General features: G+C 47.3%; 2 pseudogenes; both read right to left on the reverse strand.

Annotated features, from left to right (window-relative positions):
- Positions 1 to 5,478: 5,478 nt before the first annotated feature.
- The window catches only part of LOC105724024 (zinc finger protein 845-like), a 39,090-nt pseudogene continuing 21,030 nt past the window's right edge, over positions 5,479 to 23,538 (reverse strand).
- LOC135276725 (zinc finger protein 813-like) lies at positions 8,445 to 16,011 on the reverse strand (annotated as a pseudogene).

Raw genomic sequence — 23,538 nt, forward strand, 5'->3', positions numbered from 1 at the left:
ATATATATGGCTGGGCAAAGTGACTCACGCCTGTAAAATCAGCACTGTGGGAGGCCAAGATGGGCAGATCACTTCAGGTCAGGAATTCGAGACCAGCCTGGCCAAGATGGAGGAACCCCGTCTCTACTAAAAATGCAAAAATTAGCTGGGCATGGTGGTTGACGGCTATAAGCCCACCTACTTGGGAGGCTGAGTCAGGAGAATTGCTTGACCATAGGAGGCAGAGGTCTCATCTCGCTGAAGATGAAAGGCAGCAGAGTAACTCCTTTTCAAACTCGGAGTTGCTTTCCTCCTGCTATTTTCTGGGTGCTTCTTTCACTCGTACTCTTTCTGGATAGCCCTCTTTGTTCTGTACCTTGCCTTCTGTTCTTACTCATTCTTCTTCTATTTTTCCCTAGACAAAGCTGTTTTCTTTATCCCTGGGATTCTGCTCCTCACTTTGTACCCCTCTCCTCTCCTGCTGTCTATCCCCTTCTTCCCTCTATTCCTTCTCTTCCGCCTCTTCTGCTTCATCCTCACAACTTATTTAACCTCTTGTTGCTCCTCTCCAATTTTTCGATCGTCCTCAATCTCCATGGATGTCCGCCTCTTCTCCCCTCTCTGTGCCTTCTCTGCTATCCCTATTAAATTCTTTCTTCCCTGATATACCCGCCTGCCCCCACTCTCTGGCACCCCAGATTTCCAGGTGTCCTCCCTGCTGTGGTTTTGTTCCCTCCCTCTGTTCTCCTTGCCACCAGCCCCACTCGGCTCTGTCTGCCCGGGCTCCAAATCCCTCCTCGTGTCCCTCACTCTCACGAGCCTCCCTCTTTGCTGTCGTTCATCTCTCTGTACATCGAGCCTTTTTCTACATTTCTCTAGTTGCTTTTCTCCTCCTGCTTTATCCTTTTTTTTTCTCTCCCACCTTTGCTATCTCTTGCCAATCCCTCACCTATTCTCTACTTTGCCATCGTTATGGATCTTTCTCATTCTTTTCTCTCTTAGGTTTTTCACTGCTCTGTCTCCTGATCCCTTTGGCCCACACAATCACAGGAGGGTTGGAAGTAACACGCCTGCATCCCAGAAGAGCGCATTTTCCAGGGACTGAAGCTGGGCAGGCAAGAACACCCCATGTCACAGGACAGGCCCCGGGCCCCTCCCCAACGCGAGGTCAGGGGAAGCAGTGACTGCCGATGGGAGACCTGGGAAGCATCAGGGCCTGGCACAAAAATGAGGGAGGTGGGGGTGACGGTGCCTTAAGACAAAGACGGGGTCTGCAGGATCCCACGACCAGACAGAGGACGCGGCCTCCCCGGGACCGGGGCTGCGGCGCTCCGCTCAGTGGACCGACGAGGACGAGGGTGGGAGGCGCCCAGGGCAGGAATCCACCTCTCGGGTGAGGACTTCAAAAGGCGCGGGGCGGGAGGAGTCAGAAAAAGGTTTTGGGCCGAAACACTAAGCCACAGGAAGTCTATACATTGTCCTGCAGCAGAAAAACCAGGACGGGACCAGCCTCAGGGCGACTTTAAACCCAAAAGGAAGCGACCCTCGGAGAGTCACAGGAGGACGTCCCAATTTGCTCTGTGCGAAGGAAGAAGGGCGAGAATTTCCAGGTCTGTGGGGACCCCACGTCCCAGGTACAGAAGCGCCAGGGACCTCGGACGCGCATACTTAACACAAGATAGTGGAAAACTCACGCGACGCCAAGGGACCTGAACTCGAGGCGATCGACTTCCGGGTTTGCCCGCGTCTGCGCGCGCAGGACTGAAGCCAGGCCCGGGCGGGACCCGCGCGGAGGTGGGCGGGGCCGGGGCGAGGAAGGGGCGGGGCGCGAGGCGGAGAGACCTTGCCCTTCAGAACCAGCAGAGGGCGGCGCGGGCCTGCACCTGTTCGTCTCTCAGCCTCGCTCCCAGCGCCTGTTTTTGGGTTTTGGAGGCGAGACCGGCCAGCAAGGCTCAGGCTGGAGTCAAAAACCCTGGGATTGTCTGGAACGGGGATGCAAACCAGAATGTGAAATGCAAATCCCTTGCTTGGGCCGAACGTACGACTTCATGCTGACGCCCACAGAACAGAACAGAAATCCTCTCCCTTTCTACTCTCCATTCACTCGGGAGAGAGTCCACCCGAGCTCAGCTTCAGAGACTTCCCGAACGCCACCGGCTGGGATGCGGGACTAAGTTAAGTGCTCAGGCCAGGGAGGAGTGACGTCACCACCTGCTGCTTGAACAGGGCAGACGTGAGGGCGCGAGGGCGGGAGACTGAGGTCCCAGCTACTCAGAAAGCAGCGGCGGGAGGATCGCTGAGCCTGGGGTTTGAGGCCTGCCTGGGCGACAAAGCAACACCCCTTCCCGCAGGGCTCCGTTTTCCATGTCTTTTTTGTTATTGTTGTTAACATTTTTAAATAAAATTTTTTATGGTGTCACATAGGGATCCAGAGTTTTTCCTTTCCATGTGGATATTCAGTTATTTGTCCCAGCACATTCGTGGAAGAGATTACTTTCCTTTTTAAATTACTTTTTTATTTTTTGAGATACAGTATTCCTCTGTCGCCTAGGCTGGAATGCAGTGGGTAAATCTTGGCTCACTGCGGGCTCTACCTTCTGGGTTGAAGCAATTCTCCTGCCTCAGCCTTTGGAGTAGCTGGCATTACAGGCTCGAGCCACCATGCCCGGCTACGTTTTATATTTTTGTTAGATACGGGGTTTCACCATGTTGGCCACGCTGGTCTCGAACTCCTGACTTCAAGTGATCCACCTGCCTAGGCCTCCCAAAGTGCTGGGATTATAGGCGAGAGCCACTATGCCTGGCGCAACAAATCCTCTTTACTTCAATTTTTTTGTTTTTGAGACAGAGTCTCGCTCTGTCACCCAGGCTGGAGTGCAATGGCGTGATCTCCGTTCACTGCAACCTCCACCTCCCAGGTTCAAGCAATTCTCCTGCCTCTCAGCCTCCCGAGTAGCTGGGATTACAGGAATGCCCCACCTTGCCTGGCTAATTTTTTGTATGTTTAGTAAAGACGGGGTTTCGCCATATGGCTGGTCTGGAACTCCTGACCTCGTGATCAGCCGGCCTCGGCCTCCAAAAGTGCTGGGATTACAGGTACTTCACTTTTTAAATGTCGAGAAAATATAATTGAACACAAAAAACTCTTCCATGCCCGACGTTAGAATTTTTGGATCTTGTGCAGTAAAGAATTCAAGGTGAGTGTTCAAGTGCAGTGATGAGGAATTTTATTGAAAGTTTCCAGGTACACAGTAGGGCGTCCTCAGAAAGCAGAGGGTACACCTCCTCTTTGTTTTTCTTACATAGGAGCTCACATAAATAATGTAGACATGCATAGATAATGTATGTCTACCTGCCGGTGGGCTGACACTGTAACAAAACTTACTACTTTGTTGATTTAAAGCTATCCTTGGCCGGGCGCGGTGGCTCAAGCCTGTAATCCCAGCACTTTGGGAGGCTGAGGCGGGTGGATCACGAGGTCAAGAGATCGAGACCATCCTGGTCAACATGGTGAAACCCCGTCTCTACTAATACAAAAAATTAGCTGGGCATGGTGGCGCGTGCCTGTAATCCCAGCTACTCAGGAGGCTGAGGCAGGAGAATTGCCTGAACCCAGGAGGCGGAGGTTGCGATGAGTCGAGATCGCGCCATTGCACTCCAGCCTGGGTATCAAGAGCGAAACTCCGTCTCAAAAAAAAAAAAAAAGCTATCCTTACTGAACCCAGCCAACCAACGCATTCATAAGATTCAGAGAGAAAAAATATATTCCCAATGAGACATGTGCACCTCTCCAGATAGTGGAGACATTTTCAGCTTGATATGGTAACACGATTGTGATCTTCAGAGAGTATAAATCTGTGTGCCATCTCATGTGCAATTTTTTATAGACCCAGCTTGGTTCTTCTTCAATGTTTCCTTTTGGAGTTGTACCAATTTCATTTTATTTTATTTATTTTTTTGAGATGGAGTTTCGCTCGTTACCCAGGCTGGAGTGCAATGGCGCGATCTCGGCTCACCGCAACCTCCGCCTCCTGGGCTCAGGCAATTCTCCTGCCTCAGCCTCCTGAGTAGCTGGGATTACAGGCACGCACCACCATGCCCAGCTAATTTTTTGTATTTTTAGTAGAGATGGGGTTTCACCGTGTTGACCAGGATGGTCTCGATCTCTTGACCTCGTGACCCACCCGCCTCAGCCTCCCAAAGTGCTGGGATTACAGGCGTGAGCCACCGCGCCCGGCCTCATACCAAATTTTATTATCAGTTTTCATCTGAATCCACTGGAGCATCAGAATATTTTGCTTTTGTTTCTGGGCCAGGAATCGTTTAATTCTGAATGTCTTATGAAAAGACACAAGAAGAAGCAGAGTCAGAAACACACCATGATGGCAGAGAGCAAAAGAGAAGGGGCTTGACATCTTGTTTTTTTTTTCTAAACAGTTTCAGTCTTCTTGCTCATGCTGAAGTGCAATGGCACCATCTTGGCTCACTACAACCTCCACCTGCCAGGTTCAAATGATTATCCTGCCTCAGCCTCCTGAGTAGCTGGGATTACATGTGCCCACCATCATGCCCAGCTAGTTTAGTAGAGATGGGGTTTCACCATGTTAACCAGGCTGGTCTTGAACTCCTAACTATTGTCTCTACTGTTACCTGTCAGTCCTCTTCATAAAGGCACAAAGATTAATTAAAAAAAGAAAACAAAAACCTAATTTGGACAAGGCTTAGTGGCTCAGGCTGCTAATCCCAGCACTTTGAAAAGCCGAAGCAGGCAGATCATGTACTCAAGAGATCGAGATCATCCTGTCTAACATGGTGAAACCCCGTCTCTCCGAAAAATGCAGATATTGCAAGCCTGGCAATAGAGCAAGACTCCACCTCAAAACAAAACAAAACAAAACAAAACTGATGTGGATGATCTGCCTGTGGCACCGTGCATCACTTTCAACATTGTCTTGACCCAACTTAAAATGAGTTACCCATTTACATACTGTTGATTTTTATTTGGCAACATCCCCATAACCTTTTTATAAAGCATCAATGATTTCATTATTTTTCTATCCAAATTTTACCACAGGTATTCTTTTTTTCAAACAGTAGCTCGCTCCATCACCCAGGCTGGAGTGCTGTGGCATGACCACAGGTCACTGCACCCTCCACCTTCTAAGCTCAAGCCATCCTTTCACTTTAGACTCCACAGTAGCTCAACCTGCAGGCATGTGCCACCATGGCCAGCTAATTTTTATGTTTTGGTAGAGAAGGAGGTTTTTTTACCATGTTGCCCAGACTGGTCTTGAATACCTGGGCTCATGTGACCCACCTGTCTTGGCCTCTAAAAGTGCTGGGATCACAGGCCAGAGCCACTGCATCTGCTCTCATCATAAATTTGTGTTTCCTTTTCTATCAATTTTAGCAGAATTTATATTGCTTTCATAGGGTCTCTTTTCAAACTCATGTCTTTGCTTCTGAGTGCCTCAAACTAGAGTCTGTTTAGACATGTGATAACAGATTTGTACTGGTTTATTCTGACGCAAAAAGTATGAAATTCATGCATAATTTTCTCCTATTTTTTCATGAACTTCTTGAACACCGCTTCTCCTAAAAAACTGTATCGAAGAGGATATAAAAAGGATCGTAGATATTCAAGTGCCACTTATTTCTGAAATGCAAGGATGTTTCAATACAATCAAGCAAATCAATGTGCTATACCACTTCAAAAGAATGAAAGACAAAAACCACATAATCTCAATAGATGGAGAAAAAGCATTTCACAAAATTCAACATCAAGTCATCATAGAAATCCTAAATAAAATAAATAGAGAAGGAAATTTACCTCAACAATATAAAGACTATCCATGAAACGACCACAGTAAAAATAACCAATCAGGGAAAATGCAATGCTTTTTCTGCAGGATCTCACATGATGCAAGAATGCTCTCATCCCTTCTATTCAACAAATACTGGCTTTCTGCCAGAACAATTAAATAGCCAAATAAATAAAACTCATCCAAATCAGAAAGAAAGAAGTACAATTATATTTGTTTGGAGATGACATAATCTTCTGTGGAGAAAATCACAAAAGATTCAACCAAAGGACTACTGGAACTAATAAACACATTCTATATATTTGTGGAATACAATATTAGCACCAAGAATTAGTAGAACTTCCATAAATTATCAATAAACAATTTTAAAAGAAAATTTAAAAAACACCATTTGCTAGAGAACTTAAAGAAATACTTAGGAATAGTGGCCGGGCACGGTGGCTCACGCCTATAATCCCAGCACTTTGGGAGGCCGAGGCAGGTGGATCACGAGGTCAAGAGATCGAGACCATCCTGGTCAACAAGGTGAAACCCCGTTTCTACTAAAAATACAAAAATTAGCTGGGCATGGTGGCGCACGCCTGTAGTCCCAGCTACTCCGGAGGCTGAGGCAGGAGAATTGCTTCAACCCAGGAGGTGGAGGTTGCGGTGAGCCAAGATCGTGCCATAGCACTCCAGCCTGGGTAACAAGAGCAAAATTCTGTCTCAAAAAAAAAAAAAAAAAAGAAATACTTAGGAGTAAATGTAAAAAGGTGCAAGGTTTATACCCTGAAATTTACAACTATTGACTGAAATGATTAAAAACATATATAAACAGAGATAGAACCAATACTAATGGATTGGAAAAATATTCTTAAAGGGTTATATAACCCAAAGTGATTTAGATTCAACACAACACCCTTAAAAATCCCTATCAGTTTTTGTTAAAGAAATAAAAAACAGGCCAGTCACCGTGGCTCACACCTGTAATCCCAGTACTTTGAAAGACTGAGGTGGGTGATCATCTGAGGTCAGGAGTTCAAGACTAGCCTAACATGGCAAAACACTGTCTCTAATAAAAGTACAAAAATTAGCTGGGCATTGTGGCGGGTGCCTGTAACATCAGCTACTCAGGAGGCTGAGGCAGAATTGCTTGAAGCTGGAAGGTGGAGGTTGCAGTGAGCTGAGATCATGCCACAGCACTCCAGCCTGAGCAATAAGAGCAAGACTCTAAGATATTTTAAAACATAAACAAAACTTCTCTCTAGTAGGAAGAGACTTCTCTCTAATATGAAGTCTATGATGACATACAAGGTTTTTGTTCAAAAACCTTGTCGTATTTATTACACTTGTAAGGTTTCTCACCAGTATAACATCTATGATGACATGCAAGGTTTGATTGTTAATAACCTTGCCACATTCATTACACTTGTAAGGTCTCTCTCCAGTATAAACTGCCTTATCAATAACAAGGGCTGAATTTTGATCAAAGGTCTTGCCACACTCATTACACTTGTACAGTTTCTCTCCTGTATTACTTTGCCAGTGAAGTACAAGTTCTGAACAATGTCTGAAAAATATGCCGCATATTACACTTGTAAGATCTCTCTTTAGGGCCGGGCGTGGTGGCTCATGCCTGTAATCCAAGCACTTTGGAGGCCAAGGCAGGCGGATCACCTGAGGTCGGGAGTTCAAGACCAGCCTGACCAACGTGGTGAGACCCCCGTCTTTAAAAAAGAAGAAAAAAAAAAGATCTCTCGTCATTATGGATTCTCCGATGACTTGCTGTGGTGGTAGCCTTGCTGAAAACTTGGTGACAATCATTACGTTAGTAAAGTTTCCCTATACCATGGATTGCTTGATGGTGAATAAGTGATGACTGATACGTAAAGGCTTTGCCACACTCAATACACTTGTAAGGTTTCTCTCCAGTGTGAATTCTAGTATGTTGTACCAGGTATGAATCACGCCTGAAAGCCTTGTCACAAATGTTACATTTGTATGGTTTCTCTCCAGTATGAATTATCCTATGTCTTTTAAGGTATGATTGGCTACTGAAAATTTTGTCACATTCTTCACATTTGTAAGGTTTCTCTCCAGTATGAAGTCTAAAATGAAGTGCAAGATTTGATTTTCGCTTAAAATCCTTGCCACATTCATTACACTTGTAAGGTTTCTCTCCAGCATGAATTGCCTTATGAAATAGAAGATACGAATTTCGACCAAAGGTCTTGCCGCACTCATCGCACTTGTAAGGTTTCTCTCCAGTATGAACTGCCTTATGATTTACAAGGGCTGAACTTTGACCGAAGGTCTTCCCACACTCGTTACACTTGTAAGGTTTTTCTCCAGTGTGAAGTCTATAATGGGATGTAAGTGATGACATGTGACTGAAGGTTTTGCCACACTCATTACATTTGTAAGGTTTTTCTCCAGTGTGAAGTCTACGATGGGATGTAAGTGATGACGTGTAACTGAAGGTCTTGTCACACTCATTACACTTGTAAGGTTTCTCACCAGTATGAACTCTATGATGGCGTTTAAGGCATGACTTGTCACTAAAGGACTTGCCACACTCATTACACTTGTAAGGTTTCTCACCAGTGTGACATCTACGATGTTGTGCAAGGTATTGCTTCTGATTAAAGACCTTGCCACACACATCACATTCATATTGTTTCTCTCCTAAATAGATTACTGGATGTTTCCTCAAGAGTGATCTACAATTAAAGGTTTTGCCACTCTCCTCATGACGTTGGAAAGGTTTTTCTCTCACGTGTATTTTCTGTTTTTGTGTGAGAAATGAAGAATAAAGGAAATTAATCCCGTAGTTATTAGAAACATGGATTTTGGGCCTACGAGAAATTCTTTGGGATGCTGAAACGGAAGAAGCATCGTTGACAGATTTTTCAACTTGATTACCAATGTTCTCTTCAGTCTGAAATACGTGGACTTCAGGGAGATGTGAATGAAAGCTTAATCCAAGCTCATCTTTAATAGGCTTGTTTTCAGCATGTCTTTGATCGTATTGGTCTGTACTACAAGAAAACTCTTTGGCTTCTGTCAAGGGTGCTTCATGGCCATTTCTTTCATCTTCTTGCCACGGAAACTCAAAGTCATGAATACCTTTCTCAATTTCCTGGAAGCAAAAATTTTCAATGTGATGACTTTCATGTGTTTCCAATGTCCCTGTGTAGAACACTTCTGTATTGCCTGGCCCTGTGGATGAGAACTCTTTCATCATGCATCTGGAAGAGATATCTACAAAATATAAACACCAATAGATTTCCAATTAGATACATAACGCTGAAATGTGTAAACATGACACAAAAATAATACCTACTTTAAACTTACCAAATATGATCTTCAAAGTTTAGGAACACAAAAGGAGTGAGATTATTAATAAATAAAGAAGAATTACATGGACTTCAAACCATTTCTATGGAAGCCTATTTCCAAAATCATGAGAAAACACTGAGACGGTACCAACATGTGTGAGCCTAAAGTGAAGAGTGTTTTTCCTCTGTGACCCTAAACTGTGTAATAGTCTGCAAAAAAAACATAACATTGTCACATCAATGAAGAGAAACATATATATTCTTCATATTTACAGCATATTTCCTGTATACAAATAAATGCTAAAGAACCACACGGTATACTGTATTGATAAATAATCCTTCATGAGCTCATGTAAGGATGACCAAAATCAATGGAAATTCAGTACCGTCAAACAATCGTAGCACTGAGAAAATAAGAAAAGGTTATAAAAATTAGGCATGGTAGTCCCAGCTCCTCTGCAGCCTCAGGGACAAAAATGACTTGAACCCAATAGGCAGAGGTTGCATTCAGCTGAGATCACACCACTGCACTCCAGCGTGAGCAACAAGGTGAGACTCAGTCTCAAAAGAAAAAAAAAAAGAAAAAAAGTTAATACAATATTTTTCTGAATAAATATTATAAAATTACCTATATCCATGCAAAACAGGCACTTTGTAACATTTAAAAAATTTTTTTGTATTTTTTTCAGACAGAGTCTTGCTCTGTCACCCAGGCTGGAGTGCAATAGCGCAATCAGGGCTCGCGGCAACCTCCGCCTCCCGGGTTCAGGCAATTCTCCTGCCTCAGCCTCCTGAGTAGCTGGGATTACAGGCATGTGCCATCACGCCCGGCTAATTTTTCTATTTTTAGTAGAGATGAAGTGTCATCATGTTAGCCAGGCTGGTCTCAAACAACTGACTTCAAGTCATCCACCCGCCTCAGCCTCCCAAAGTCCTGGGATTACAGGCATGAGCTACTGTGACTGGTAGGACTTTGTGACATTAGCCAGTGGAGTGTGTCAGTTATATTGCATACCACATACCAAAAAGCCATATGTATACTCATAAAAATAAAGTATTGTAACCCATGGTAAGACCAGCAAGCAAATAAAATAAGTCCATTTATACAACCTGCAGAAATCTAAACAATTTCCTTTTATGAAAAAAGCCACAACTTCTACTTGCCACCAGCACACAATATAAGAACTGAGATACATGTTAACATCACTACCTTCTGATGTCTGAGGTTAAGATAATACACAGCATTATAAGGAATGGCAATTGAAAATGGCCAGGTGCAATGTCTCACGCCTGTAATCCCAGCACTTTGGGAGGCTGAGGCGGGCAGATTACAAGGTCAGGAGTTTGAAACTAGCCTGGCCAACATGGGGAAACTCTGTCTCTATTAAAAATACAAAAAAAAATTAGCTGGGTATGGTGGTGGGTGCCTTTCATTACAGCTACTTGAGAGGCTGAGGCAGGAGAATCATTTGAACCTCCCCAGGATGGGGTTACAATGAGCTGAGACTACACCATTATACTCTTGCATAGGAGACGGGATGAGACTCCCTCTCAGAGAAGAAAAAAAAGGGCCAGGCATGGTAGCCACGCCTGTAATTCCAGCACTTTGGGAGGCTAAGGATGGCAGATTATGAGGTCAGGAGTTCAAGACCAGCTTGGCCAACATAGTGAAACCCCATCACTACTAAAAATACAAAAAATTGGCTGGGCGTGGTGGCACATGCCTGTAGCCCCAGCTACTTGGGAAGCTGAGGCAGGAGAATTGCTTGAACATGGGACTCAGAGGAAAAAATAAATTGACTAACAGTGTTGCAGGGTACAATTATGATGTCACAACCACAGTTATGTCACAGCCAGGCAATGCAGCAATTCTCTATATATGCACTGCCCTCAGTTATCTAGTTCACTGTGCATAAAATATAAAACAGAATGTTTACTAGAAAAATTTATAAACTGAGATCAGAGAAAACACTGCATAGAACAAATTGCAAAATAAAACCATTACAAATATGATGCGGGCTCCCTGGAATGAATGTTCTTATTGGTGAAAAGCCATGTTGAGCGTTCTCATTCTCCAATAGGATGTTCCTGCACATGGAGCCTTTGAGAGAATTTGGTCATGGCTGTTGACTACTCGTGAATAGGATCAGTGCTTTTATAAAAAGAGACAGTCAAGAGCTCTTTGCCTGTTCCTCTTTCCACCACGTCAGGACACAGCAGGAAGGTGGCTGGGCTGAACCCCGATGGAAGCTCTCACCAGGAACCAATGTGGCTGCACCTTGCTCCTGGAGTTCCCACTTTCCAGATTCATGAGAAATATACTGCTGTGTCTTAAGTCTTCCAGCTTAAGCTATTTCTTTTTTGTTTGTTTGTTTGTTTTTGAGACGGAGTCATGCTCTATCACTTAGGCTGGAGTTTTGTGGCACAATTCTCCTGCCCAAGAGATTCTCCTACTTCAGCCCAGAGTCTCACTGTGTCGTTCAGGCTGGAGTTCAGTGGCGCTATCTTAGCTCACTGAAACTTCCACTTCTCGGGTTCAAGCAATTCTCCTGTGTACCTTGGATCACAGGCGTGCACCACCATGCCCAGCTAATTTTTGTGTTTTTAGTAAACGAGCTTTCACCATGTTGGCCAGGCTGGTCCTTAACTCCTGGCCACAGGTTATCTGCCTGTCTTGGCCTCTTAAAGTGCTGGGATTACAGGTATGAGCCACCGCACCTGGCAAATTTTTGTATTCAGTAGATTTGAGGTTTCACCATGTTGGCCAGACTGGTCTTGAACTCCTGACTGCAAGTGATCCACCCACCATGGCCTCCCAAAGTACTGGAATTAGAGGCATGAGCCACCACAGCCGGCCAGTCTAAGCTATTTCTGACATGACAATAAAGTGATTGAGACAGAAAAAGGAGCATCTCATCATCATCACCAAAGGCTGACAAATCTTATTAAACAAAGGAAGTTTAAATGCATCCAATAAAACCTGCAACATTTGAAGCCATGTAATAGCACTAACATGTTTTAAAAGCCTTGAGGCAGGGCGGGCATTGTAGCTCATGCCTATAATCCCAGCATGAGGCAGGAGGTCGAGGCAGGAGGATCACAAGGTCAGTAGATTGAGAACATCCTGGTAAACACAGTGAAACACTGTCTCTACTAAAATAATAAAAGAAATTAGCGGAGCACAATGGCAGGCAGCTGTCGTCTCAGCTACTTGGACAGCTGAGGCATGAGAATCGCTTGAACCTGGGAGGCGGAGTTTGCAGTGAGCCGAGATCACGCCACTGCACTCCACCCTGGGTGACAGGCTAGAGTAATTCCAACACGCAAATATACATAAGGTTCTTTAGTAAAGGTAAATTAAAGGACAGATATACCAGGTACAGTGGTTCATGCCTGTTGTCCCAGCACTTTACGAGGATGAGGGGGGCAGATCACCTGAGGTCGGGAGTTTGAGACCAGCCTGACAAAAAAGGAGAAACCCTGTCTCTACTAAATATACAAAATTAGCAGGGGGTGGTAGCGTATGCCCGTAATCCCAGCTGAGGAACCTTGTGACATATGAAGAAATGCATATATTGGTCTTTTCCCCGGTTCCTGACACAGAGCTCCTAAGACCTTGGGATGTCCCGAGTGATGGGAGGGAGATTTGTCCTAATGAAGCAACCTCTATGGTCTCCTGGATGGGGCTGATCACCAGCAAGACCAGGCCAGGCTTAGAAGCATGAACCAGTCACTGCCATCCACCATCCTCCACAAAGGGGAGGAGGCTGGAGGCTGAGTTAATATCAATCATGACTACGTGATGAAGCCTCCTTGCAAATCCCTGAACTATGGGGATACAAGAGATTCCAAACACTGAACACACGCAGGTGCCTGGGGCCTGGCACACCAGTGAATCTTCCCATGGTCCTTGTGTGGAGCACAGCTCACCGCAAAGATGCCTCTGGTTTTATGTACACTGATATTTGTTTAAGACACTGCTACTTTTTATTTTCCCCCAGAGATAAAATCTCACTGTTTCACCCAAGCTGGATTGTAGTGTCATGATCTCGGCTCACTGCAACCTCTGCCTCCCAAGTTCAAGCGATTCTCCTGCCTCAGCCTCCTGAGTAGCAAACAGGGAACTGGGTATCTTAAAAAAAAAAAAAAAAAAAAGCCGGGCGAGGTGACTCACGTCTGTAATCTCAGCACTTTGGGAGGCCGAGGCGGACGGATCATCTGAGGTCAGGAGTTTAAGACCAGCCTCGCCAACATGGTGAAACCCCATCTTTAAAAAAAAAAAAAAAAAGACTTTCACTCTTGTTGCCCTGGCTGGAGGGCAACAGAGTGAAATGGCTTGATTGCGACTGACTGCAACCTCCACCTCCCAAGTTCAAGCCATTCTCCTACCTTCGCCTCCCAAGTAGCTGGGATTACAGTCATGTGTCACAATCCCCAGCAAATTTTATATTTTTAGTATGGACCGGGTTTCTCCATGTTGATCAGGTTAGTCTGGAACTCCGGACCTCAGGTGATCCGCCCACCTCAGCCTCCTAAAGTGCTGGGATTACCGGTGCGAACCACCGCGCCCAGCCAGAAGTGGATATCATTGAAGTCTGCTGTAAGGTTTTGTGTTTGCTTTTTGAGACACCGTTTCACCTGCGCTGGATAGCATGGTGGGATTTCAGCTCACTGCCACCTTCGCCTCCCAGGTTCAAGCGATTCTCCATCCTCAGCCTTTCTAGTAGCTGAAATTACAGGTGTGGGCCACCGCGCTAAGCTGATTTTTGTATTTTTAGTAGAGATGGGGTTTTGGTATGCTGGCCACGCTGGTCTGGAACTCCTGACCTGAAGTGATCCACAAGCCTCGGCCTCCGACAGTGCTGGGATTATAGGCATGGGAGATGACGCCTGGCCTGCCATAAGGTTTTATAACTACTTGAGTTCTGGAACCTGCGTGAGGTATCATGAAGCACAACATCTAAACAAAGGGGACAGTTAAAGTCCAGATGCTGCATCATGAAGCTTTTCATTTCAAAATCGATACGGCTTCTATTTTAGTCCAGCAAGGACGCGGCTCCCAAGAGGCAACAAGGGAAAATACGAACACACGCAAGGGCACGTCCCCGCTTCTGGGGGAAGTTGGACTCACCCAGGGAGACCAGGTTCCTGTAGTTCTCCAACATCACGTCCCTGTATAAAGTCCTCTGAGCAGGGTCCAGGCATCTCCACTCCTCCGGAGAGAATTCTATGGCCACATCCCTGAATGTCAATAGACCCTGAAATGAAAACACATTTTAACCAAATCATCATCAGAGGAGTTTTTTTTTTTTCTTTCTTTTTTGACATGGAGTTTCCCTCTTGTTGCCCACGCTGGAGTGCAATGGCATGATCTGGCCTCACCAAAAGCTCCAGCACCTGGGTTCAAGCAATTCTCCTGCCTCAGCTTCTCGAGTAGCTGGGACTACAGGCTGACGCCACCACACCCGACTAACTTTGTATTTTTCATAGAGACAGGGTTTCTCCACGTGGGTCAGGCTGGTCTCGAACTTTGAAGCTAAGAAGATCCACCCGCCTCGCCTACCGAAGTACTGGGATTACCGGTGTGAGCCACCGAGTCCTGCTAGAGGAGTTCTTAGCTTTACAGAAAATGAGAAGAGAAGAGAGGTGAAAGCATGGTTTTAATTGTAGTGAACGTTCTGACGAATGCGAGTAAGGGACTTTTCACCACATTGGGTCTTTCTAGTTGTGTTTTATTATACTTTCTGAAGAAGTCATAATACCCTCTCGGTATGAATTCCTTACATTTGTAGATAATACAAGATGCACACATACACAAAATCAATGCAGGATTCCCATTATACAAATGTTAGACACTTTTATTGAAACACCAAGTGACATTCAGTATCTAGATGAGACACAGCATGAGTGACGTCTTCAGACACGACAGCGTCCACAGTGAAAGATCAGAAACTAAAATTTGGGAAGCTGTGGAGGCACGTGGCTGTAGTCCCAGCTACTCAGGAGTCTGAAGCAGGAGAACTGCTTGAACCCGGAAGGCAGAGGTTGCAGTGATCCGAGATTGTATCACTGCACTCCAGCCTGGGTGACAGAGACTCTGTCTCAAAAAAATAAATAAATAAAAATACGGCTCTATCCTCTAGGATAAAAAAGAAGTACTGCTCCCATATTTGAGAAAAATCATACCGATTTTTACCAAAATCACCTGTGTCACAAGCCTCTCCACAGTTAACACCACAGTCTGCAGGAGCTCAATGCATTAAGAATGGTTTAATGAATCTCCTGCTATTATTTAGGCTGTTTTCATATTCTTAAAATAATGATGGAATAAAACACCTTCTATCATTCATGTCTGTGTGTGAACTTTCCATTCTAATGAGTAAGATTTTTGGAGTCAAGAAAACAGTAACTCACTCCATTAGCTAAAAATATAGTAAAACTTAGGCAGAAAAGACTTCCCCTTACTGGTCTCCTTTCAGGAAATTTACCACGTACTCTGTGCACATTAATGTGTAACTTCCATGGGCAGCTGCTCCACTCCTGCTCTACAGAGAGCTGACGGCGCATCCAGACGTGGCCCCTGAACACTCCCTGCTGCCCAGCAGCCCTGACACCACGGGGCCCACACCCCGTCTCCATCCACGTCTGGGGAGAGCCCTTCCCAGGACCATGCCCAGTGCAGCCTCTTCCCAAGCTCATGTCACTGGGTCACCAGAGATGGAATCTAAGCGAGATGAGAGGGACTGAGGGAAGGCATGGGTGAGTGCCAGCAAACCTGTCAGGCAGGACGCTTCAGACTCAGAGAAGATTCCCAACTGCAAGCAGGAAGGAGACAGAACAATCCACCGAGAAGATCATCTCACCTGAGGAAGAGCCATCCCTGACTCCTTTGCTTTCCTCTTCCTCTTCTGGGTTTCTTCCTCACGTATCAAGGGTCTTTAGAAGTCAATCCTGAATGTGAAAAATATGTTGTTTACTACACAGAATCAACACATCCCCTCCCTGGAACACAACGACACATACAAAGGAGACCTCACCCTGAGGAAATACGGTTCCCTCTGCTGCCCACTGCACCAGGGATGATAAACTCCTGCAGGAAAACTAAGTGATTTTGACCCTTTCTTCAGAACCAGCTTCCCTCCTGGAGAAGCCCCCTGACACACCGCATCAGTGAGGAGCTGGGAGGGAATGAGCTTCCCTTCAGGGCACAGACCCAGCCCTCACCAGAGCCCAGGCAGAGGCTGGGTGTGGTGGCTAAGAACTTTAATCCCAGCACTCTGGAAGGCAGAGGGAGACAGATCCTATGAGCAAGGAGTTTGAGACCAGCCTGGGCAACATGGTGAAACCCCATCTCTACCAAAAATACAAACACGTAGCCAGGCATGGCAGTACATATCTCTCTGTCTGTGCTCCCAGCTAATTAGGAGGCTGAGGTGGGAGGATCACTTGAGCAGAGGAGGAGGTTGCAATGAGCCAAGATTGCACCACTGCAGTCCAGTCTGGGTGACAAGAGTGAGACTCTATCTAAAAAAAATCCGGGAGGGGTGGCTCACGCCTGTAATCCCAACACTTTGGGAGGCCGAGGCGGGTGGATCACGAGGTCAAGAGATCGAGACCATCCTGGTCAACGTGGTGAAACCCCGTCTCTACTAAAAATACAAAAAATTAGCCGGGCACGGTGGCGTGTGCCTGTAATCCCAGCTACTCGGGAGGCTGAGGCAGGAGAATTGCCTGAACCCAGGAGGCAGTGGTTGCGGTGAGCCAAGATCACGCCATTGCACTCCAGCCTGGGTAACAAGAGCGAAACTCCACCTCAAAAAAACAAAAACCTTGTTGCTCAATGATGGACACAGAATAAACCTTAAAATTTTTTTTTTTTTTTCAGACAGAGTTTCGCTCTCGTTACCCAGGCTGGAGTGCAATGGCGCAATCTCGGCTCACCGGAACCTCCACCTCCTGGGTTCAGGCAATTCTCCTGCCTCAGCCTCCCGAGTAGCTGCGATTACAGTCACGCGCCACCATGCCCGGCTAATTTTTTGTATTTTTAGTAGAGATGGGGTTTCACCACATTGACCAGGATGGTCTCGATCTCTTGACCTCGTGATCCACCCACCTCGGCCTCCCAAAGTGCTGGGATTACAGGCGTGAGCCACCGCTCCCAGCAACCTTAAATATTTTTAAAAGTCAGCAAAGTTTCCAACTTGGACCTGGCAGAATGGCTCCCACAAAGAGGTGTGTCAAGAAGAAAAAGAGCCGATCTGGACCAACCAGGTGGTGACCCAAGAGTACATCATCAACACTCACAAGTGCATCTACGGGGCGGGCTTCAACAAGCGTGCCCCTCGGGCGCTCAGGGAGATTCATAAACTTGCCATGAAGGAGATGAAAACTCCAGGTGTGTGCACTGACACCAGGCTCAACAAACCCGTCCCGGCCAAAGGAATAAGGAATGTCCCACACCGTGTCCACGTGCGGTTGCCCAGAAAATGTAATGAGCATGAAGATTCACCAAATAAGTTCTATACTGTGGTTACCTGTGTAGCTGTTACCACGTTCAGAAACCTACAGACCAGCAGTGTGGATGAGAACCAATCACTGATTGTCAAAAACATCAAGTAAAGTTAAGGCTGGGAGTGGTGGCTCACGCCTGTAATCCCAGCACTTTGCGAGGCCCAGGCAGGCAGATCACCTGAGATGAGCACTTGGAGACCAGCCTGACCAACACAGAGAAACATTTTCTCTACTCAAAATACAAAATTAGCCAGACATGGCGGTGCATGCCTGTAATCCCAGCTACTTGGGAGGCTGAGGCAGAAGAATCACTTGAATCCTGGAGGTGGAGGTTGCAGTGAGTCGAGATCACACCGTTGCACTCCAGGCTGGGCAACAAGAGTGAAACTTTGTCTCAACAATAACAACAACAAGGAAAGTAAAAAAAATTCCAAACAGACAAAAAAAATAACTCGAGCCCAACCTGAGTGTGCGCAGGAGAATCTCTGGAGCATAACAGACACATGTGTAAATTCCCCAGCACTCTAATGTGAAGCCGCGGTTGAGATCCACTCGGAGGAGGAGGCGAGCCCAGCGCAGCCCCACCGTCTAGCTCTGCTCTCCCCCGGGGGCCCTGGACCATCAGTACCGAGGCAGTGGAAGGGGAAGAACACAAAAAGAAGCGTGCAGAACAGCCAGTATGGACCAGAGGTGGGGGCGAGGGTGTGGCTGGAGTGCTCATTGGGAGGTGGGTCACAGAAGTCCCCACTGACAGGTGATATCAGAACAGACACCGGGGAAGGAGGCGTGTCTGCACCTGCAGCTGAGGGGCCAGCAAGTTCCAGCAGAGACACGGCCCACGTGAAGGCCTGGAGGCAGGAGCACCCTCGGCCCCAGGAACAGGAAAGAGGCCTGTGTGGCTGGAGCAGAGGAGCGAGGAGGACACAGGCAGGAGATGAGGTCAGAGAGGTCCTGGGGACACAGATCAGACAGGGGGGAGGTCTTCAAACATTTTTCTCCCACAACTCCAAAGAATCTTTCAACATATCTCCAGAATGAACCAGAGGGCCTTGAGGGAAACATGAACTTAAGAGCTCACAGCTCAAGATTTTAATGAATGACGTAAGGAAAGTAAACTGAAAAATAGACTAACTGGTTAAACTGCATTTTGATGTTAAGGTCAAAGGTCACTGACTTTACCAAGTACACATTGAAACAATCAAACTTAAGTATTACGTACCAAAGGCTTCCAATAAAGACTAGAAGGCATGCAGACGTTGATCTACACCAGACACAACTAACTTCAAACAGAAACTATTTTTAAATCGTTTTCTTCTTTTAAATCTAAGGCCAGGTGCAGTGGCTCATGCCTGTAATACCAGCACTTTGGGAGGCCGAGGCAGGCGGATCTGAAGGTCAGGAGTTCAATATCAGCTTGGCCAACATGGTAAAATGCTGTCTCTTCTAAAAATACAAAAATTAACCGTGCATAGTGGTGTGTGCCTGTAATCTCAGCTACTCAGACAACTGAGGCAGGAGAATAGCCTGAACCTGGGAGGTCTCGGAGGCTGCAGTGAGGGTACGCTGTGCCACTGCATTCCAGCCTGAGTGACAGAGCAAGTCTCCGTCTCAAAAAAAAAAAAAAGTAACTACCTAACTAACTAACGCTGAGGTCAACAGGAAAACAACTGGAACATAAGCACGTACAGAAGGAAATGATGTGACTTGGTCATAGGATGCCACAAAGGTGTCTTTCAGAAGTGATTATGTAGCAAAAAAGAAATTTTTTAAACTGGCCGGGCGCGGTGGCTCAAGCCTGTAATCCCAGCACTTTGGGAGGCCGAGGCGGGTGGATCACGAGGTCAAGAGATCGAGACCATCCTGGTCAACAAGGTGAAACCCCGTCTCTACTAATACAAAAAAATTAGCTGGGCGTGGTGGCACGTGCCTGTAATCCCAGCTACTCAGGAGGCTGAGGCAGGAGAATTGCCTGAACCCAGGAGGCGGAGGTTGCGGTGAGCCGAGATCGCGCCATTGTACTCCAGCCTGGGTAACAAGAGCGAAACTCCGTCTCAAAAAAAAAAAGATTAAAAAAAAAAAAAAAAAAAAGAAATTTTTTAAACTAAAATTTATCTCAAACTCGAAGTGTAAAAAATAATCATGATAAAGAAATAGAAATGAAGAGGAAATAGAAAGAAAAAAAGGAAATCTATTGCACCACAAGAACAAAAAGCACTTTTGATGTCCCCCCGCCCCTTTTTCTTTCTTCGAGATGGAGTCTGGCTCTGTCACCCAGACTGGAGTACACTGGCGTAATCTTGACTCACTGCAGCCTTAGCCTCCTGGGTTCCAGCAATTCTCCTACCTCAGCCTCTCAGGTAGCTCGGATTACAGGCGCCCCCACCACCCACAGATAATTCTTGTATTTTTTTTTTTTTTTTTTTTGAGACGGAGTTGCGCTCTTGTTACCCAGGCTGGAGTGCAGTGGCGCGATCTCGGCTCACCGCAACCTCTGCCTCCTGGGTTCAAGTGATTCTTCTGCCTCAGCCTCCTGAGTAGCTGGGATTACAGGCATGTGCCACCATGCCCAGCTAATTTTTTGTACTTTTAGTAGAGATGGGGTTTCACCATGTTGACCAGGATGGTCTCGATCTCTTGACCTCGTGATCCACCCGCCTCGGCCTCCCAAAGTGCTGGGATTACAGGCGTGAGCCACCGCGCCCAGCCCAATTCTTGTATTTTAAATAGAGACCGGGTTTCACCATGTTGGCCACGTTGCTATCAAACTCTTGACTTCAGATGATCCCCCTCCCTCAGCCTCCCAAAGTGCTAGGATTACAGGCATGAGCCACTACACCTGGACTCTTTTGTTTTTTATTTTATTTTTCACTTATTTGTTTCTTTCTTTCTTTTTATGAGATGGAAACTCGCTCTGCCACCCAGGCTGCAGTGCAGTGGCACGATTTCAGCTCACTGCAAACCTAACTTTCAAATTCAAGTGATTATTGCACCTCAGCCTCCCAAGTACCTAGAACTACAGGTGCATGCCACAACGCCTTTTTTGTATTTTCACTAGACACAGGGTTTCTCCATGTTGGTCAAGCTGGTCTTGAACTTTGGACCTCCAATGATCCATCCACCTCAGTTTCCCAAAGTGCTGGCATAACAGTCATGAGACATCACACCCGGTTCTGATGACTCTTAAAAAGTACTATGGGCCAGCCGGGCGCGGTGGCTCAAGCCTGTAATCCCAGCACTTTGGGAGGTCGAGGCGGGTGGATCACAAGGTCAAGAGATCGAGACCATCCTGGTCAACATGGTGAAACCCCGTCTCTACTAATACAAAAAATTAGCTGGGCATGGTGGCGCGTGCCTGTAATCCCAGCTACTCAGGAGGCTGAGGCAGGAAAATTGCCTGAACCCAGGAGGCGGAGGTTGTGGTGAGCCGAGATCGTGCCATTGCACTCCAGCCTGGCTAACGAGCGAAACTCCGTCTCAAAAAAAAAAAAAAAAAAAAGGACTATGGGCTAGATGTGGTGGCTCATGGCTGCAATCCCAGCACTTCGGGAGGCCGAGGCAGGCGGATCACCTGAGGTCAGGCATTTGAGACCAGCCTGACCAACATGGAGAAATCTGGTCTCTACTAATTTACCCCTTTATTTCTTCTGCGACAGGGTCTGGCTGTTGACCAGGCTGGAGTGCAGTGGCATGATCTTGGCTCACTGCAGCCTGGACCTCCTGGGCTCAAGTGACTCTCCTGCCTCAGCCTCCAGAGTAACTGGGACTCTAGGTGACCACCATCATGCCCAGTTAATGTGTGTGTGTATGTCAGAGATAGGGTCTCACTATGCTGCCCAGGCTGGTCTGGAACTCCTGCACTCCATAAATCCCCTTGCCTCAGTCTCCTAAGTGCGGGGATTACAGGCGGGAGCCACTGCGCCCAGCTCCTCTTTCTTCATTACTCTGCTTCCCTCCCTAATTCTGCACATCTCTCTCATTCTCCCCTTCTCTCTCTAGCTCTTCCTTTCTTTTCCTTTTCCCTGGGATTCTGCTCCTCACTTTGTACCCCTCTCCTCTCCTGCTGTTTATCCCCTTCTCCCCTCTATTCCTTCTCTTCCACCTCTTCTGCTCCATCCTCCCATCTTATTTAACCTCTTGTTGCTCCTTCTCAATCTTTCCATCGTCCTCAATCTCTATATATTTCTGCCTCTTCTCCGCTCTCTGAGCTTCCTCTGCTCTCCCTGTTAAATTCTCTCTTCCCTGCTATACCCCCGTCCCCACTCTCTGGCACCCCACGTCCCCAGGTGTCCTCCCTGCTGTGGTTCCCTCTGCTCTCCTTGCCACCAGCACCCTCTGCTCTGTCTGCCCCGGCTCCAAATCCCTCCTCGTCTCCCTCACTCTCCTGAGCCCCCCTCTTTGCTGCCCCATCCCTACCTTGCTGTCCTTCATCTCTCTCTACATCTCGCTTTTCTCTGCATTTCTCCACTTGCTTTTCTCCTCCTATGTTTTATATTACTTTTTTCCCACTTTTGCTGTCTCTTGGCAAATCCCTCACCCATCCTCTACTTTGCCATCCGTTATGGGTGTTTCTCATTCTTCTTTTCTCTGTCTCAGGTTTTCTACTGCTCTCTGTCTCCTGGCATCTTCGGGCCACACAATCACAGGAGGGTTTGGAGCAACACGCCTGCATCCCAGAGGGGCGCATTTTCCAGGGGCTGGAGCTGGGCAGGCAAGAACAGCCCGTGTCACAGGACAGGCCCCGGGCACCTCCCCAACGCGAGCTCAGGGGAAGTAGTGACTGCGGAGGGGAGACATGAGGAGTAGCAGGGCCTGGAACCGCAGCACCTTAAGACACAGGTGGTGTCTGCAGGATACCACGACCAGGTAGAGGACGTCTTTCCCCGGACTGGGCCTGCAGCGCTGCGCTCAGGGGGCCGACGAGGGCGAGGGTGGGAGGCAACCAGGGCGGGAATCCTCCTCTCGGGTGAGGCCTTCAAAAAGCGCGGGGAGGTAGGAGTCAGAAAAAGGTTTTGAGCCGAAACACTACGCGACCCGAAGTGTACACATTGTCCAGCAGCAGAAAAACCAGGACGGGACCAGCCTCAGGGTGACCTTAAACCCACAAGGAAGCGACCCCGGGACGCTCATGGGGACGTCTCAATTTGCTCTGGGTGAAGGAAGACGGGCGAGAATTTCGAGGTCTGTGGGGACCCTACGTCCCAGGTCCAGAAGCGTCAGGAACCTGGGACGCGCAGACTTAATAGAAAACAGAGCAAAACTCACGCGTCGCGGATGGACCCTCACTCCAACCTATCTGCTTCCGGGTTTGCCCGCGTCTGCGCGCGCAGGACTGAAGCCAGGCCTGGGCGGGATCCGCGCGGAGGTGGGCGGGGCCAGGGCGAAGAAGGGGCGGGGCGCGAGGCGGAGAGACCTTGCCCTTCAGAACCAGCAGAGGGCGGCGCGGGCCTGCACCTGTTCGCCTCTCAGCCTCGCTCCCAGCGCCTGTTTTTGGGTTTTGGAGGCGAGACCGGCCAGCAAGGCTCAGGCTGGAGTCAAAAACCCTGGAATTGTCTGGAACGGGGATGCAAACCAGAATGTGAAATGCAAATCCCTTGCTTGGGCCGAACGTACGACTTCATGCTGACGCCCACAGAACAGAACAGAAATCCTCTCCCTTTCTACTCTCCATTCACTCGGGAGAGAGTCCACCCGAGCTCAGCTTCAGAGACTTCCCGAACGCCACCGGCTGGGATGCGGGACTAAGTTAAGTGCTCAGGCCAGGGAGGAGTGACGTCACCACCTGCTGCTTGAACAGGGCAGACGTGAGGGCGCGAGGGCGGGAGACTGAGGTCCCAGCTACTCAGAAAGCAGCGGCGGGAGGATCGCTGAGCCTGGGGTTTGAGGCCTGCCTGGGCGACAAAGCAACACCC

This window comes from Aotus nancymaae, unplaced genomic scaffold (assembly GCF_030222135.1).
Source record: "Aotus nancymaae isolate 86718 unplaced genomic scaffold, 86718_ANA_hifiasm-v0.15.2.pri h1tg000028l, whole genome shotgun sequence".
Lineage (NCBI taxonomy): Eukaryota > Metazoa > Chordata > Mammalia > Primates > Aotidae > Aotus > Aotus nancymaae.